The sequence below is a fragment of the Hemicordylus capensis genome, chromosome 2 (assembly GCF_027244095.1).
Source record: "Hemicordylus capensis ecotype Gifberg chromosome 2, rHemCap1.1.pri, whole genome shotgun sequence".
Lineage (NCBI taxonomy): Eukaryota > Metazoa > Chordata > Lepidosauria > Squamata > Cordylidae > Hemicordylus > Hemicordylus capensis.
In genome coordinates, this window is record NC_069658.1 from 42,994,185 (window position 1) to 43,012,638 (window position 18,454).

General features: G+C 41.5%; 1 long non-coding RNA gene across 1 annotated transcript; it reads right to left on the bottom strand.

Moving 5' to 3' along the window:
- Positions 1-2,942: 2,942 nt before the first annotated feature.
- LOC128343301 (uncharacterized) lies at positions 2,943-5,387 on the bottom strand. Its single transcript, XR_008315448.1, has 2 exons — positions 5,252-5,387; positions 2,943-3,202 (listed from the first exon to the last, which is right to left on the bottom strand). It is a non-coding gene; the product is annotated as an uncharacterized LOC128343301 (long non-coding RNA).
- Positions 5,388-18,454: the final 13,067 nt, after the last annotated feature.

The window sequence follows — 18,454 nt, forward strand, 5'->3', positions numbered from 1 at the left end:
GACCTTTATGTTTAAACAAGTCTGCTCCAATCACATATTAAGTGGGGAAGTCACAAAGGAAAGTTGTGTACAGAATCCTCCACTATCCAGGGCTAATATTCCCACAGTCCACCCCACCAAGTAGGGTGACTGAAGCTATTTCTAGATATCCTGGACAAACAGGTGATGCCATCCATGTGCTGGCTCAGTGCCTAGAGGCTGTCAGGACCTGGATGGGCCAAAACAAGCTCAGGCTCAATCCCTCCAAGACCGAGTTGCTCTTGTTCAGTCTGCGAACTGGCCAATTGCTGTGTGTGAGTTGATCTCTTGACGGGGTTGCGCTTTTCATGAGAGAGATGGTTCATGATCTGGAGGTCCTTGTGGATTCGCGGCTCCATGGCAACGGTAACTCATGCCTTTGTTACCTCTCGTTTGGATTACTGTAATGCGCTCTACCTAGGGTTGCCTTTGAAAACTATTCTGAAGCTTCAACTAGTCCAGAATGCAGCGGCTTGCCTCCTCATGGGTGGCTGTAGATTTGACAGTGTCACACCTCTTTTACGGTTGCTGCACTGGTTGCCTGTTCGCTTCCTGGTCCAATTCAAAGTGCTGGCTCTCACCTACAAAACCCTTATGAGCTTAGCACCTGTATATCTCTGGGATTTCTTCTCTTGGCCAGTTGTATGTGAGGTCTTCTCATTGGGCTCTAAGTATCCCAGGCCCTGGTGTAGTGAGCAGTGCCTGGGCCTATAGGAGGGCCTTCTCTGTGGCCGCCCCTCTTCTTTGGAACACTCTTCCCCCCCAGATTCGTTCAGCCCCCTCCCTGGCTGCTTTTAAGGCCCTTCTTAAGACCCACCTGTTATATATAAATTTTATATATATATATAAATTTTATACTGCCTCCTCCAAAGACTCTAGGCGGTGAACAACAATACCAATACCAATTTAAATAATAATAAAAATTCAAGGGCAAACGCCTGGTGAAACAGGTGGGTCTTTATATATATATATAAATTTTATATACTGCCTCCTCCAAAGACTCTAGGCGGTGAACAACAATACCAATACCAATTTAAATAATAATAAAAATTCAAGGGCAAACGCCTGGTGAAATATATATATTCCCCCGTCCACCAATACACACAATATTTTCACAATATCAAGTCATTACAAATTTCAGTATTGCTTTCCACAGTCACTGGAGATTGATGCAGATTCCTAGGGACTTCAGGACAATTCTAGAGGCCTGGTAACCTTACTCTAAGCACTTTTCACCCTAGCTAGTAAGGAGTTTCTCAGGTGGGAGGAAAGTGCTTGGGCCAATTGGCTAAAGGAGGTAAGTGAGAGGCACATGAGGAGTTCATTCCTTTCACCTGCATACCCCTTTTGCTCTAAAGATTGTGCACACATGCACGCAGAGGCGCTCTTACCCCTGGACTTCCGGGCCAAAGTCCAGGGCCTCCACAGCTTCCCCCCCACCCGGCAAATCCTCTTTAGTCTGTCTCGGGTGGTGTGGTTGCCCGGCCAAGCATGATGATGCTTAATTTGCAGGGGAGTGGGCAGGGCCTCCAAAGGCCTTTAGGTCCAGACTCTAAAATTACCTGGGTGTCCCTCTGCATGTTTGTGCGCTTGCGTGCGCGCACACACACTGTTTTATATGTTGTTGGAGTGGATTTGTGTTTAAGCAAATGTCTCATTCATTTGGCCCCAAGAGTACATTGCTACAGAAAAATAAAGCATGTTATAATTTAAGAAGGGAAGAAAAAGCATTGTTTTCTGGCTCTTTCATAATGAGGCAATGTAGTACTACACTCTGGGGACTTTTCTTTCTTTGGTTCAGAACAACACTCCGTCTCTCTTGTGTCTGCCCAGTCATAAATATCACCAATTCACTTGATTCTAAATATAACGCGGGGCCAGCTGATATAGTAAACGTTGTGTACTCTGTGGGGAAGGGCCAGTGACAGGGTGCATGCTTTGCATGCAAAATGTCAGTGACTCAGACTCTGGCCTTTCCAGTAAAAGAATCTGAGGTAACAAGGCTGGGGGAAACTCTGGAAAGCTACTGCTTAAGGGCAGAGAGCACTGGGCTAAAGGCACCAGCAGTAGCCTGTTCCAGGACAAGGCAGATAAAGAGACAGAATGATTTGCCCACTTTTAGGATCAAACTAGATGTTACTTTAAGCTTATGCTTAAGGCTATCATGCTTGTTTTTTTAATTCCAATACATAGCTGGATCAGGATGCCTCATTATAGAGAGATTAAAGCCTTTGTCTCAGAGCTACTTCACGTGAAGGAAAGAAAATGCCGAGTCATCCCTGCTGAGCTGTCTGGGTGGGCTTCTCATAAAGCCTTTCTATATTTCCAGTAGATTTAAAATGCTGCCACCAAGCACCCTAAAACTTACAGAGAACCGGACCAGTGGATTGGGTGCTTTAAACCAAGGTCCCTCTGTAACTAGATATTGGGCAAATAAAAAAATAAACCAAATAAACCAAAAAACACCCTTCCATGTGTATGCCTACACAAGATGAGTAGGCAATAATACTTAATAGGTTATAAAGATACTTCAACAGCAGCCCAAATGATACTGGAGCGGCATACAGTAAAATCTTAGTTACTTAGTTGCAAATAACAGATATTTAGGAAATGCAAAGCACACACAAAAGAAACAGAAATTCTAACACAAATTCTTACTAAGCCACTTTCTCCTGTCCTAAACTTCTGAAGCCCCTAGCCTTGGCTTCCTTTTACTTGAACTTACCATGCTCCTGTTGAGAATCAAGCCCTTGCAGTTCTATCTTCCAAGAGCTCCTACAGTCATCCTGTTGCAGCAAACTCCATTGCCACATGTCCCCTTGCTCCTCCAGCACAGAACATTCTTTCTTCCCAGAATTCCCAGCAACAGCTCTCTAGGTCCCACACACCTCATGTACTGATTGGTTGTGCCATGAAGTTCACCAGATAGATAGATACACTTTATTGCAGTCTTTGACCAGTACAGAAGCAAGCAGAAAAACATAATATCATACACATACAGCATAGCAACAATATAGCTTTACGAATACACAGTGGCATGATAAATTATTCCACTATAGTGTTCATTAGTTGTTGGCGTATATTCATTGCTATTGAGCAAAATTTAGCCACGTTGTGAGTAACGTGGGTTTGGTGATCTGATAAAAGAAATGACGTATGCTTCATCTCCTCTGCCTGGTAAATCCTTAATCAAAGATAAAATTAATGATTCACGCGAATCCCTGTAAAAGTTACAGTATAATAAAACATAACCCACATACTATGGCCTGTGTACTACAGGGGCAGTAGCATTCAGAGTAGGGAGTCCCACCATATCTGCCATATAACACTGCTGAGGGCAACACATCTACAATATTTAGAGACTATTAGGGCTTGTCCGTAGTGCTAAAGGCATGTCTCCGTAATTTAAGTCGTGTTGGGGCCTTGCTTAGCTCCTGTTGCCATTCCATGTCAAATAGTCTTTGTTTAACAGCCTTTTTTGCCTGCTCATGGCCCATGGACTGCAGCACTTCAGGAGAAAAGCCACAAGTGGCAAGCTTTTCTTTAGCAGCTGACTTCCACTGCGTCTGAAAACTGTCTTCAAGCATCAGTGGGACCAGGCCCATTGGTGAGAATGCCACCTTCAGCCAATAGTTAAGGGTGGTAATCCACACTCAGGTTTCCACTCGCGTGACTCACCACTCGTGTGAGTTCACCAGGGGAGTGAACTGAGCTGAGCGGGTCACAACTGAGAGGGCCCTGACTCTCATCCCAGCCAACTGAATGCCAGTCAGTGGTGAAAGCAGAGGCTGAGATAATGAGTGGCTCAGTGGAGGACTCTGAGAGATTTATATGGGTGAATGTGGTCTGACAGGTAATACAGCAGTAACCGTTAATGTAAGAAACAGACATGTTGCACTTAAACCGGGAAGATCTGGGTTTAACTCCTCATGCAGCCATGAAGTCTCTCATCCTAATGTACCTTACAGGGTAGTTGTGAGTTTAATGGCATGACCTGCAGGCATGTAACTTTAGCTAACCTCCTTACAGGATGGGCAGAATTCCAATGTGAAAAGCAAATGTTGTGGTCTGGATTAAATGGTGGTTGATCTGGGGGGAGTTGGAAAATAGGTTAAGCAGACTGACTCAGGGCTGCAAAGGTTTCAGCCATAGGAAACAAAAACATTTCACTTGGGTATTGGTATGATGACTCAAAATAGGTAATGCAGCACATACATTTTAAGACTCAAGGAAACTTCCTGTCACTGTATGAAACAAATCCACTGAGTCTATGCATACATTTGCATTATATCTCTCTCCTTAATGGCTGTCTCTAAAGCGCTGTTTTGTACGATGGATGTTTTTCTTATTCAGTACAGCTATGAATGCCAGCCTTAAGATCTTGGCAAAATTATTGGCAAGCAGAATGGAACTATTTCTGCTTTCCCTTAATCATAGCAGATAAACCAGATCTGTTCTGACTCAGTGGCCCTGGAACAAATGGAGAAGGTTATCTGATATATTACATTACAGTGGGATAAATGAGATTAAAGTTCTTATTATATCTCTGGAAACAAAGGAAAAAATTCCAATGGACTTGTTCGTGTTCTCTCCCCCCCCCCCTCCGCCCGCCGGCTCCTCCTCCCTCCCCTGCTCCCCACAGCAGTGCAAGAATACCCTAAGGTTCAGTTCCATACTGATTTTCCACTAACAAATACATGCACAGTTGCAAACTGTTGATTACAGCAAAGGGACACGTTTAGTTTTCTTTCAGTGTTAATCTTGTCTTAGTCACAGGCTTAAAGTAACCCATAATATGGTAAAGGTTTCCATAGTTTGTCAACTTAGTCCAGTTATGACCACAAAACTTGCAATCTGAGATGAGACTAATAGAACCTTTTTTTATATCACTAATGATTTGTATGTTAAGTTTGAAATTTGACTGGTCAAATGGTTTTCCTAAAGAAGTTAATCTTTGTTAGTGATAAAAACATTAAATGGTATTGGTAATCCGAGTTCGTATTTTCCTTTATAGATCCTGCAGTATTCATACAGCAGAGCCAACTTAGAGACCTCATAATTCCAGCCAAAGAAAAGCTGCTACGCTTACCATTGTGAAATAATTCCTGGAATTTGAGTGCTCATAGTTGGAAAGGCTAGAAAATACTTCGTAGATAAATGTGGCCCACCCCGCAAATAGCTGATAAATAGTCTTGGATTGTAAAAGTTATTAATATAAGAAAATTACACATACATGCCTCCTTTTCAGAGCCATATTTGTTTTTTGTCCTGAGGTGGGTAGGAGGGAAGCCAGAGGGATTCTTTGCACACAGAGATTGTAAGAGAAATTCTGATGGTTCCAATAATGGTAAAGAGGAATTCCAGGACAACTCTATCACTCCCATTGCAGCAATAGAAATGCAAGTAGTGTCACAATACATTGACGTTTGAATCCAAAGGCTGGGCTGCATTGACTTGATTAGAGCATCTGTTTTTTATATTCAAGGGTTGTGTAAGCCAAATTTCATGCAAATGTAGCATAAGGGGCTGTAGCAGTTCTAGTAGAATGGTACATGGAAGCAGAAATTGTAAACCTGACTGGGGTTGTGCCAGATATCACTGGCAGAGAATATTAGTCACAGGTTGCATGTTCTCGGCAAGGCAAAGCTTTGTCATGATGCCTTCGATCCAATGAAAAGTAAATACAGTCACCCCAAATGATAAAATTATGTTGGCACTGAGGACTAAAGCAGTCTTACCCAGCCTTTTATGCAGAGCTGGAACTTACTTTCCCAAATACAATTTTTAAGTCATCTTCTCTCTGACATCCCCAGGAGTGTGTATGCATGCACTCATATATGCTTCTATCTGGCAAGAGTTTCAAATTGCATGCCGACATAATATGCATGATTAAGTTTAGATTAGTTTTTAACATAGGAGGGTGCTGTTCAGCCAAAAACAGTGTGTTGTTGAAACAATATTAGCATGAAAAAGGAGCCTGATGTTGATCCCCACCCCCTGCAATACAATTATATTATTTTAAACGTACATGAGTGTAACCCAGCATGGTCTTTGGGGAAACTGGCTTAGATTGTCTCCCCAGCTGGTATATAAGGGGCAGTGATGCCGGTGGGGGACACAAGGGAGAAGGCAGCAGAGGGAAGACAGGGAAGAGGACAGCTGGGCCTTGCAAGAAACCACATTTCTGCAATCTTTTAGCAGTGGAATGCTCCTTCAGCATGGCACTTCTGAATGTGGATTTCATATTCCCCCACCCTAATAAAAGGAGCTGACAAATAAGCTCCTGTAAGATGCAAGAGGAGAAGAGGCTCTTGTTAGGAGGAGAGAAATCTGAGAGTTTGTGGCAACTGTAAAATGCTGAGCCTACGGTTAGTGCTCTGGACCTAGTCAGGGTGCTTTCCTGTGACAGCTGCATTTATGAACACAACGCTTGGAGGCTCCTGGGCTCCAGCAGGGCTGACCTTTGATTTGTGGCTTTGAGGCCTTTTTCCTGTCATGAAGGCCTAAAGTGGGTTATGCTAACCAACTCCCTTGTTAAGGATAAGGTGGTTTCTTTGGTCTTTAAGTTTGTATGCCAGTTCATTAAAAATTATGCGAAGAAGGGAGGGGAAAACCAAGCAACTCAGAAGAAACACTCAGGCCTGTGTCGTTTTAAAAATATGTGACTGTGCCTTCCACATTCCCTTGGGGCATCTTGGGTTGCCATAGATGAAACATACATGCATGCAGCCATGGCAGCCAAGATTCAGAAGCAGAACCCGGGATGACTGTCCTTTTCAGACAATATTACATCACCACAGAGCATTGTGGCAAGGGCAGGCAGGCAAAAATATTATTATTACATCATCTTTAAAGGCTAATATAAATAAAAGTCAAGTCCCAACCTCCAAGGATCTAAATGTAGATGGATGGGAGGGGGAGAAACAAGGTTTACAAGGGATCAAATGCACACATTTAGCTTTTGTTTTAGGATGGAACTAGACAATAGAGATCTATTACCAAATTTCCTAGCTCTTAAATTTTTGAAAAAAGCAGATACACAGAGGCCCCAATTCAGACTGGGACCACAACACACAGGAGGGAAATTAAGCCTTTCCTTCTATACTGGTTTCCTAATGAAAACTCTCCTCTCCTAGGCTGCTAATTGCTCCATTAAAGAAAACTCATGTGTACACACACGTATTTCCTTACAGGGAAAATAGCAGCTTTCATGAGGGGAGGCCATTTTTATAATGCACATGGCATGGAAAGGTTAACTCCCCCTTCCTCCAGCAGTGCAATCATAAACGGAATTAGCCCTTTGACCCCACATCTGCTTTTTACAAAAAAAAAAATTAAGAGCCAGAAGATCCAATTATGGATTTCCATAGTTTTTTCTAGTTTGACCCTCTGTTCACTGGTGGATTAGAACTAAAATGTCAGCAAATGACTTCAAGGTGCAGCAAGTGGTGATCAGCAAGGTGGCCTTTTCAAATATAACAGCCTGTTATGGAACTCCATCCCACAGAGGTTCACCCGATGCCTATGCTGTTATTATATTGATGCTAGACCAAGAGGTCATTCATACAATCAAAATCTTTGTTCTACTTGGAATTGGTAGGTGTGTGTGCTCCCAAATTTTGGTTGTGTGGAAGCAAGGTAGGAGGAAACTTTGGTAGAAGTGATGGTGTGAAAGCGAGGTAGGAGGAATCCTGGGCTGAAGTGAAAGCGTGGAAGCAAGGTAGGAGGAAAACCTGGGTGGCTTTTCGTACACAATCACGTCTATCCAGGTTTTTCTCCTATTTTGCTTCCACACAACCTGGGAGCACACAAACCTACCAAATCTGGGTAGAACACAGTTTATAATTGTGTGAATGCAGAGGTGCACCGAGGTAATTTTGGAGCCTGGACCTAAAGGCCTTTGGAGGCCCGAACACACACACACACACACAGACAGACATGCAGTATTTTTAACATATGGGTTATTGAGTGCACAAACAGCAACTGAACTCACAAGCATGTAAGAATACAAAATAGGTATATTTATGTCAATATGCATTAGCAGAAGCGTTTCAAAATGCAACTTAACATATTCCCACCTCACATATTTCTTTCCCCACTCTGTTTCTAATGTAGATTTCACACTTAGCTACCTGGCACAGTGGTGGGCCAGTGCCACTCAGGACAGACTAAGGAGGATTTGGAGGCCCCTAGAGGGTGTGGAGGCCCTGGACTTTGGCCCGGAAGAGCACCTCTTGGTGAATGACCTCAAAGACTTATTTATTCTCCCAGCCCTTATAAGGGGGTTGTTTTTAGCTGCCAGCTTGAATTGTTGCAATTATTTTGCAATTGTGTTTTTAATTAGAAAGTTCTTATTCAAAGGGCAGTGGCTGACATGAAGATGAAATATTGGCTGACTTGATGAGGTATTGTCTAACCTGTCCCATTAATTTCAATGGGACTACTCTGAATTATTTCCCTCATCATGTTTGAAAGGAACAAACAAACATATACAAATATGAACACGACAAATATTTATATATTGCTTTTCAACAAAAGTTCCCAAAGCGGTTTACAAAGATATCACCAACTTAATTTATTTAAAACATTTATATCTCACTATTTTAACAAGCTCAAAGTGGCGTTGTTTGCTATACACTGATTTGCTAGCACAGGGATTCCCAGCCTTGAACCCTCAGATGTTGTTGGACTACAACTCCTACCATGGCCTTTGGCCATTGTATTTGGGGATGATGAGAGTTTTGTCCCCTTAATGCCCTGACATTCTACTTTCTCCAGCTTAGAATCTTGTCACTGATGTCATATACCAATTCTATGCAGTCCTAGTTAAATTGATGACTCACAAGAATTGCCTACAAAAATGTCTGAGGTTTAATATTTCCCAAATCCAGAAAGTCCCTCAAATATTCTTTCTTTCCCCATATCCCTTTTAAGAAGAAAAGACACTAAGAAGGACACTGTAGAAATGCTGACTAGACCTTTGGCAGGCAATGGGGCTGATCAGATTTCTTAATACAAATATTTATGGCCAGCTTTAGTCCAGATATGAAGATAGAATGTGCTTTTGAGTGCCTATCCTGAACTCAAGGAAGAAGTTGGGTTAGAGACTGTGGCTCCAATCTTGTACATAGCACTACTGATTTCAAAGGGGCACATGTACCTACAAGTTGTTGGAAATTCTCTGTGGTGAGAGAACCCCTTTCTCATTATAGCAGAGTGCACAGAGGCACAACACAGAGGATTTAGTTAGGCATGCATGTATGCTGAGAATAAAGTAATTTGAAGCCAATTCATAGTTTCAAATCAATATATAAGGCATTTATTAAGGAACTCCATTCTAGATAGGAAAGTGAGGAGTTAGGATCTCTAATCTATCTATCTAGCTGGATGCAGATGGATTCTGCATCTTCTCTGCAAACATGGTGCAGGGAGAGGAGCTTGCCATGTTGCAAGGTAGAAGGGCAGGTAGGGAAGAGAGAGAGGAAGGAAGTTAATCCCTAAGAGTACCAATCTACATTTCAAAGGGATAGTGTCAGAGCAGTGGAGAAGGGATGACCAATGTCTTGACCCTCTAGCCCTCTGACTCACTAGTCTGTCCTCCACTGTCTGAGACAAGAGACAGCGCAAAGTCCTTTAACTTCCAACACAATTTGCACTATATACCTTAGGGAGTTACATCGTTCCTGAAAAGCCTGCTTGCTTATTAAGCTCAGCTGGAGAGGCCTCACTTAGAATTCTCCCTTATAAGGAAAGGAAACCAGTTGGTGCATGTGAGAGCAACAGGCCTTTCTTGCTGTGGCCCTATACTGAGGAATGCTGTCCTCAGTGAAAACAAAACATAAAAACACAGCTTTCTAGAGGCCAAACCTTCAGGCCTTTGGGAGACTGCATTAGATTGTTTATTTTCCAATAGGCACTTAATGGTATTTTATGCTGGGTATAACTAATCTTGACATAGTCATAGTGGTAGATATAAGCACAGAGCACATTAAGGATAATGATCTCTGATTTAACCTTACCTCCCCCCAGACTTATGACCTGAAGTGTGAGAGTCAACCAAAAGTAAGGAACTTCCTATCATGGCTGATATATAAGTAGATACCAAACTGAGCTAGCGCAAGAATTAAGAGATCAAGAACAGAAATTAAAAGTAAGGATACTTCCAGATTAGAGCCCTCTAGTGCTGCTATGGCATTGCTTTCCTGCAATCCTCCAAGCAGAATTAAAACAGATGATCTGGATCGTGATCCATTGCACTCATAAGAGTGGGTTCTTAACTTGCGCAGGACCATTCGGGCAGAATTGACTAGTTCCTCGAAGCAGTTAGCCCTGCCCCTTGCATGTGGTGCACTTTCTCACTCTGGGCAGGCTACCATTTTCTCCTCAGTTCCTTTCTGACTACCAGGAGGTGAGCTCCTTGTACCAGAATGTTTTTCTGTTTTAAAAAGTACAAAAATAGTTTAGTTTTTCATGTGTTACGACTTGGACTGGTCCAGACTATTCTTATTCTAAATACTCTCATGGTTTATTTAGTTATTGCAACCTAGAATTGGACTTGGAATGTATTTATTTGTTTGTTTGTTCGATTTTTAGACCGCCCTTACAGAATAGCTCAGGGTGGTTCCCAAATATCATAAAACAATTAAAATCAATCAATGAATGGGAATGAAAATTTTAAAATACAATAAAGCAGCTAAAAATTTTAAAAAAATTCAAAACTTTATAAAAACCCAATACATTATGGACTTTACTTCACACACTTGAATATTTTCCCCTTATTTCTCTATTCCATTATGGAAAAGAAGAAGACTTTTAAGCGCTGTGTTCACTACAATGCTAAACTCCCATCAGTGGACGACCATGATTTGTGTTTATTTTGGGGGAAGAACACAACACCTCCACCTGTAAAATTTGTTTAACTTTCTTTCATCAAACAAGAAAAAATATAGCACTACGGCTAAGAACTGTCCTTTATGATGAAGCACCCTGTCCCAGCACTCGGATGCCTAAATCTCCGATTGATGTTCCCGTGCCCTTAACATCCAGTATGGTTTTGAAGTTGACATCGGTCATGATCCTGAAGCCAAAGTCGGGGATTGCTGTCGAGCAGTCTAAATCTTCAACTCGAGCTTCCGTGGCAGCCACTACCAGCACATTTAAAGCACCAAAGCCTCCTTCTGATTTTTCTCATCGTAAAAGGCATAAGTCCTGCCATCAGGCCTCTGATGCCAAAGAGGTGCCATCACACATGAAACATTGGGAGAAGAGTACACAGGTTGCCACTAAGGAGGCTTCCGCTACATCCCGAGCTACTCCTTCCCCAACAATGGTCCAGTCAGCACCTACGACACCTTGTTCACGTCCTGCGACCTCAGAAGTCATGGCCCTGCATCGTCCATTGCCTACAACTCTACACCAAGCCTCAACATCCACTTCGACATTGAGGACGGTACCGACCATGACTTCGTCTTCCCAGCATCAAGAGCATTCTCTCTCGCTGGCTATGACACTGCTACAGTAGCCTTCTCCGGCAGCTCACCTGGCACTGCAGGCTTTGCGTCCTTGACCAGTTTCCTTTAGTATTTAGCTTTTAAAAATTTTATTGGTTTTTACAGTATCTTAACAATCCCGATACATCTAATTAAATAAATATTGACTTCCCGCTCACCAATCTGTGCGATTCATTAACTATACAAATCAACCATTGCTATAATAATTTAAAGCATATATCCTACACATTACAAACTCGATTTTACTCTACCCAACCTGCTATTATTACTAAATTTCAAACCCTGCTGAAAAATTGATATTAGAAAAATAGTTCTTTAAGTATAGTAAGAATGGTTTCCAATCTTCTTTAAAACATTCCAAGTTTTCATCCCTTATCAGTACTGTAAGTTTTGCCATCTCAGCATATTCCAAAATTTTTATCAACCAATCTTCTTTTGAGGGCATTTCATTGTCCTTCCATTTCTGCGCATATACTATTCTGGCCGCCGTGGTTGCTTACATAAAAATTGTTAAATTTCTTCTGGAAAACTCTCCTTGCGTTTTTCCCAGCAGGAAGGATTCTGGTTTCTTAGGAAATGTCATTTTAAAAATTTTCTTCAACTCATTATATATCATATCCAAAAAGGCCTTGGCCTTCCTGCAAGACCATCACATATGAAAAAAAGTTCCTTCACAATGTCCACATTTCCAACATTTGTTTGGAACATTTTATACATTAATGCTAATTTTTTGGGTGTCAAATTCCACCTGTACATCATCTTATAATAATTTTCTTTTAAAGTATAACATGCAGTAAACTTTAAATCCATTTTCCATAATTTTTCCCAAGCTGCCATATCTATATTATGACCCACATCTTGAGCCCATTTTATCATAGTCATTTTAACCACTTCATCTCTTGTCTCCTCCAGAAGCAGCAGCTTATACATCTTAGAAACTAATTTTTCATCATTTTCACACAGCTCTCCTTCTCAAATCTCGACATTTTATCCTCAAATCCAACTTTAAGATCCTTCTTGTAGATTTCATTTAACTGATGGTACTGAAACCAGTTACTAACCAGATTTTGTACTTCAATTAGGTTTTTTAATTTACAGCCCTTTTCTTGGAAACATAACAAATCCCTATAGGTACCCCATTCAGGTTGCATATTTATCTCTTTACATGCTAAAGCTTCAATCGGGGATAGCCATAATGGAGTTTTAGATTCCAACCATTTTTTATATTTTACTCACACTCTCATTAGACTCCTTCTTACATAGTGATTAAGAAAATCTTTATGCACTTTACTTTTATCATACCACAGATATGAATGCCATCCAAACCTTCTATCAAAGGATTTCCATTATTGATATTGGTGCATTCATAATTTCTATATGATCCTTAGAAAGTTTTGGAATATTTTGTGTCTTGAGAAATTTGTCAATTTTTATACCTTCTGCTTTGTTTCCTTTATATAATTCAGAATAGTATCGAAAGAATTCCCTTTTTATTTCCTTTTCGTCATAGGAAAGCCCATTTTTTGTTAATATCTTGGATATATACTTATTCTTTTTCTCATTTCTAATTTTCCAAGCCAACAACTTGCCTGGTTTGTTTGCAAATTCAAATGACTTTTGCTTTGCATATTTTAGGTTCCATTCAACTTCATTTAATAATAACATAGAGAGTTGCTGCTGAAGCACTTTAATGACTTGAATAGTCTTCTTCTTGTCCTTAGCCCATAGAAGTTCTCTTTCTTTTTTAGAAATCTCCATCAATAATTCCTCTTTTTTCAGTCTCCTTTGTTTTTTAAGATATGCATTTTGTTGTATAAAAAAACCTCTCATAACCGCTTTTCCTACATCCCAAACTATTTTATTGTCCATTCTTTGGTTTAAATTCAGTTCAAAATAGTCCTTTAACTTCCTTTTGGCTTTCTCCACAACTTCCGCTTTTTCCAGCAAGTATTCATTCAGTCTCCAGCGAAAGGGAACCGTTCCCTTCTTCTTCTTCCATATAAAGCAAATTGCATTATGATCTGAAAAGGTTCTGGGCAAAATATCCATTCTTTTTATACATGGCGTAATAGATTTAGATGTCCAGACCATATCTATCCTTGAATGAGATTTGTATCTTTCAGAGAAATAAGTATATTCCTTTGCATTTGAGTTTTTGATTCTCCACAAGTCATAGAGATCCATATGTTCTACTAAATCAAAAAAAGTTTTAGGTAGCCTGCCTTGCAGATTCCTTTCAGACGTATCAGATTTTCTATCCAAGGATGTAGAGACAACTCCATTAAAATCTCCCAGTAAGACTAAATTAGCATTCGATAACTCAGCCATCTTCTGTTGTAGATATTTATAAAATTCTACTTTTTTTCATTGGGTGCATAAATTCCAATTATCACTGTTTTGATTCCGGAAACTAAGATTTCCAAAGCTAGCACCCTACCTTCTTCATCTTTAAAAATCAACTTGGGTTCAAATTGTTGTTTCACATAAAGCACTACCCCTCTTTTTTTTTTCTTATCAGAGGAATCAAATTCTTGTCTCAAGGCCTTATTAACCAAATATTTTCTGTCTTGTTTTCTAATACGTGTCTCTTGTAAGCATACAATGTCCAAACTTTGTTTTTTAAGAAAATGGAAAACTTTTGCCCTGTTGCTTTTGTTATTTAACCCATTAACGTTCCATGAAGCTATTTTATAATCCATCTTGGCTAGTTAGAATTATGTGTTGAAGCCACTGGGTGCTCAGGGGTTAAAGTTTTTTTTGTATTTCTGCCAAAATTCTTGAACTTTGAGGAGCTCTGTAAATCTGTTCCTCTTCCCTTTGTAGAAAAAGGAGAGCCCCTCAGGTACTTCCCATCTAAAACATATTGCATTGGCGTTTAAAGCATCTGTTAAAAATTTGTAATCCTTACATTTCCTTAAAATCCTGGATGGTATTTCTTTCAGAACTTTTACCTGTTGAGCTTCAATGGTAAGGGCTTTGGCAAAATGTGCTTGCAATATCTGCTCTGTAATTGATTTGGAGTTGAATTGAACCATGCAATCCCTAGGTAATTTGTTTTTTGTGGCAAATTCAGAATTCAGACGAAAAACTGCATCTATCTGGTGTTCCATCTCTTCACTTGAAACTCCCAAAAGTAATGCAAGTTCCTCCCTAAGCACTTTTAAAATCTTGACCAGTTTTTTCTGGGATTCCTCTAAACCTCAGGAAACGCTCTTTTTGCCTCAGTTCCAACAAAGCCATCTGATCTAATAATTTTTCCCTGTCATCTCTTAGTGATCCCACATCTTGCTCCAAGCTTTCCACCCTTCTTTTAACTTTTGTTATCTTCCGCCAATTTTTTCACTGTCTCCTCAATATTTGATGTTCTCTTATTAAGTGTTTGTATATCCTGACTTACTTGTTGGAGGGTGCCAGTATTAGCTTCTAGTAACTGTTTCATAGCAACTAGTGTCTCATTTAACTCTGAAGACATTTTCCCTTCACCCAGGCCTGGGTTTGGAAGAGGAAGTCTCCTAGTTTGTGTTTGGGTCTGTGATTGGCTCTGCTGCTTTGCCTTTTGCATTATTTACAACTCCTCCAGCAACACAGCTCTTACAGCAAGATTCAGCCTCCTTGCTATCCAAGAAAGTAGAGGCCTGCAATTATTTTCCAAATAAACTCAGTTAGTGACCGCAACTCTTCTATCTTATCACCGCCAGTTTTTTTCCCCACGGTTCAATAATCCGCCTTCTTCCTCTAATCGGTACACTTCATGATAGACATATTCAACAGCAAACAGCAAATCACTTGTCCCTTAAGTTAAACGCTCTCAAGAGGTACTAAAAAAACTAATAATTCCTACTGCTTTGCTTTTTTAAGTTTTGAAACTGTTAGCCATCAGTTGAATTTTTAAGTTCCAGCATTTAATACACAGATTGAATAGCCATCCTTAATTTATGGTTAGCAGACGTATGACATCTTCACAGCATCGGCTTGAGATCTGACCAATCTTTACAGCAACAGCAGGTAGAATTCCAGCAATTTATCACTAATCACGATGAGAGGTGAGCTTCTTGAACTTTAACCATTAATTATAATCCAAACCGAAAGAAGTTGGACGCCAGACCAGCTTCTGTCCATTGGATTTCCGATGAAGGAGTGTAGCTTGATGGATCCCAGCCCCCACCGCTCGACTTAAATCAAAGCTGTGCTTTCCAGCGCAGCCTTGAGATAAGGAGCAGGCTCCGGGGGGATGCAGTGGTCAATCTTGATCCAAACCCTTTAATCCAGGGTGGTGAGGAGGGGGTTATGAAGGCTCAAACCCCCCAAAATACTCCTCCTCGGTCTCCCCTATCGGGAAGCATGCAGCCTCGTTAGCAGTCCAACAGGAAGTCTCCTTTAGTATTGACATCGAGAACGATGACATGGAAGCCAGTTTGGGATGGGGCGATGCCCAGAGTCTTTTAAACTTGCTATACTCTAGTGAAAGTACACCTCCGAGCTCAACCTTTTATGGCTTTTTGAGCCACAGATTCGACACCAAGGAGGATGGCATGACCTTCTCTATACCGAAGAGGCCAGGCGCTTCAACTTCTTCAGCCTTTCAGCCCTTCCATTCTGTGGCAAGCCAGCTTTCAACACTGCAGCCTCTAGTCCACACACCTGGAGGGTGCCACCAGATATTATATTGCCACACAAGGTTTGATTCCTGAGGGGGGTTGCAGAGATGCAGTGCAAGCACACCTATGTTCCCCTGGACTTCCATCAGATTACCCAGACTACAAGCTTTGGAGAGCTCGACGTCAACTGTTGACATCTATGATTCCCATGGCTACCCAAGTCACTCCTCTGGACTTGCCTTCTCAGACTGTGACATTAGTCTCGACATTGACTCAGATCACCCCATTGTCACCACCGGCTCCCTCTGAGACTTTGACATCGATGCAGGTTACTCCTCCAATTTTAGAGGCTGTCGCGGTACTGAAAAATTCTATTTTACTCTCTTGAATCTCCACTCAGATCATAGAGGTGCCTCGACTGCGACCTCAAAAGAACCTACCAACTCAAACTGTAGTCCTTGACTCCTTCCTCCACCACTAAGTAGGTGTCTAAGAAGAAGGTCCCTGTCCCTTCTGGACCTAGTAACGTGATACTCACAGAAGACTATGACTTTGATTCGTCTACAACTTTTACCTCAAGTTCATCCAAACATCCTGATGAACCATCTCTCAAAGTGGTACCTTCTGATAACACTTCTCCAAATGAAGAGATGTGTTTGTACCATCTCTGAAATGGCTTCAACACTCGGATTAGAACTGAAAAAGCAGACTCAAAGACGTGGAAGATCCTATCTACAAGTTCTTCAGTTCCACGGCTTCAACCCAGCCTGTTCACTTTCCCATGCTGCTAGTTATATCCAAGGCAGCTAAATCTGCTTGGCAAACCCTACAAACTTCTGCTCTGACCTCCAAGAGCCTGGAAAATTAAATAGAATTCAAGAAGAGGATGATGATTTCCCCTTGAAGCATCCCTCCCCCAATTCAGTGGTGGTGGATTGCACATTTTTCTCCAAATCTGGGAGATGACACACTGTTCCAGGGGACAAAGAGGGGCACAAATTTGACATCTTAGCATGTAAGATTTACTTCACTTCATGCCTCGTGGTGAAAATTGCTAATTATACTGCCTGCTTTGCTAAATAGATCCATTCCCTCTGGGATGATCTCTTCCAAGAGCAAGTCGACCTCCTAGCAACATTTAATGATATCCACATCAAAGTTACACTCCTTACTTGACAACAGTTATCCAATGCCAAACACTTGGCAGAGACTGAGCCTCGGACCCTAGCTGGTGCTATTGAAGTGAGGAGACACGCCTGGATATGAAATACTGCCAATATGGTTGACAGCAGTACTCTTATATCAGATGGACAACAGAGACTTCCGCAAGCCTTACTAACATTTTGGAAGGAAGCCTTTAAACCAAAAGTCTAGAGCCTCGCAGGGCCAACGCCCTAAACCTGCTGATTCTAACAAACAGCATCTTTGATCAGGGGGTCAGTCTACCTTATCACCTCACCCAAGAGTCACTATCATCAACTTCTCTTCAACCTACCATCTTAGCCGCCTCCAACATCAGGCTGGCAAGTCATGCCTTCATATGGTGCAACATAACATCAGACCGTTGGGTCCTTCACATAGTCCAAATGGGTTATGCCATTGAGTTCAAGATGCTACCAGCATTCAGTGGGACCAAGTACACGCCTGCGTCCCCATTGCTGATGGAAGAAGTTCAGACTCTCTTGGACAAGGGGGCGATATCACCTGTTTGGTGGACAGATCAGTGGTGAGGGTCTTACTTCCGCTACTTCCAGGTCCCCAAATGAGATGGGGGTTAAGACCAATCATGGACCTACGGTGGCTGAACTGTTATGTGGGCGTGCAGAAGTTTTGCATGGTGACATTGCAGAGCATTCTCCCTCTCCTTCATGGGGAGGAATGGTTCACAATGTTGGATCTCCAAGATGCGTACTTTCACATTGGAATCCAACTCAGCCACAGACATTTTCTAAGGTTTAGTTGGGTTATCACATCTACCAGTACAATGCCCTGCCATTTGGACTGGTGACAGCATCCCATGTATTTACAAAATGCATATCCTCATGGCTCACCTTCGGGCATAGGGCCTAACCATTTTTCCATAGCTTGATGATTTACTCTTGGCAGGAAGACAAAAAAAAAACGAGTTAGCTTTTCAAGTCTTGACAGTCCTGAGTTTACTCAAGGATCTGAGCATTCAGGTCAACTGGTCAACGTCCAGACTAGAGCCTGTCAAGCACATAGACTACATAGGAGCAGTCCTTGATGCACGGATGCAGTGTGCATTTCTACCCAAGGAACGCTTCCTCTGCTTCAAGGCACTAGTAACTTCCTTTGTGATTCAACCCA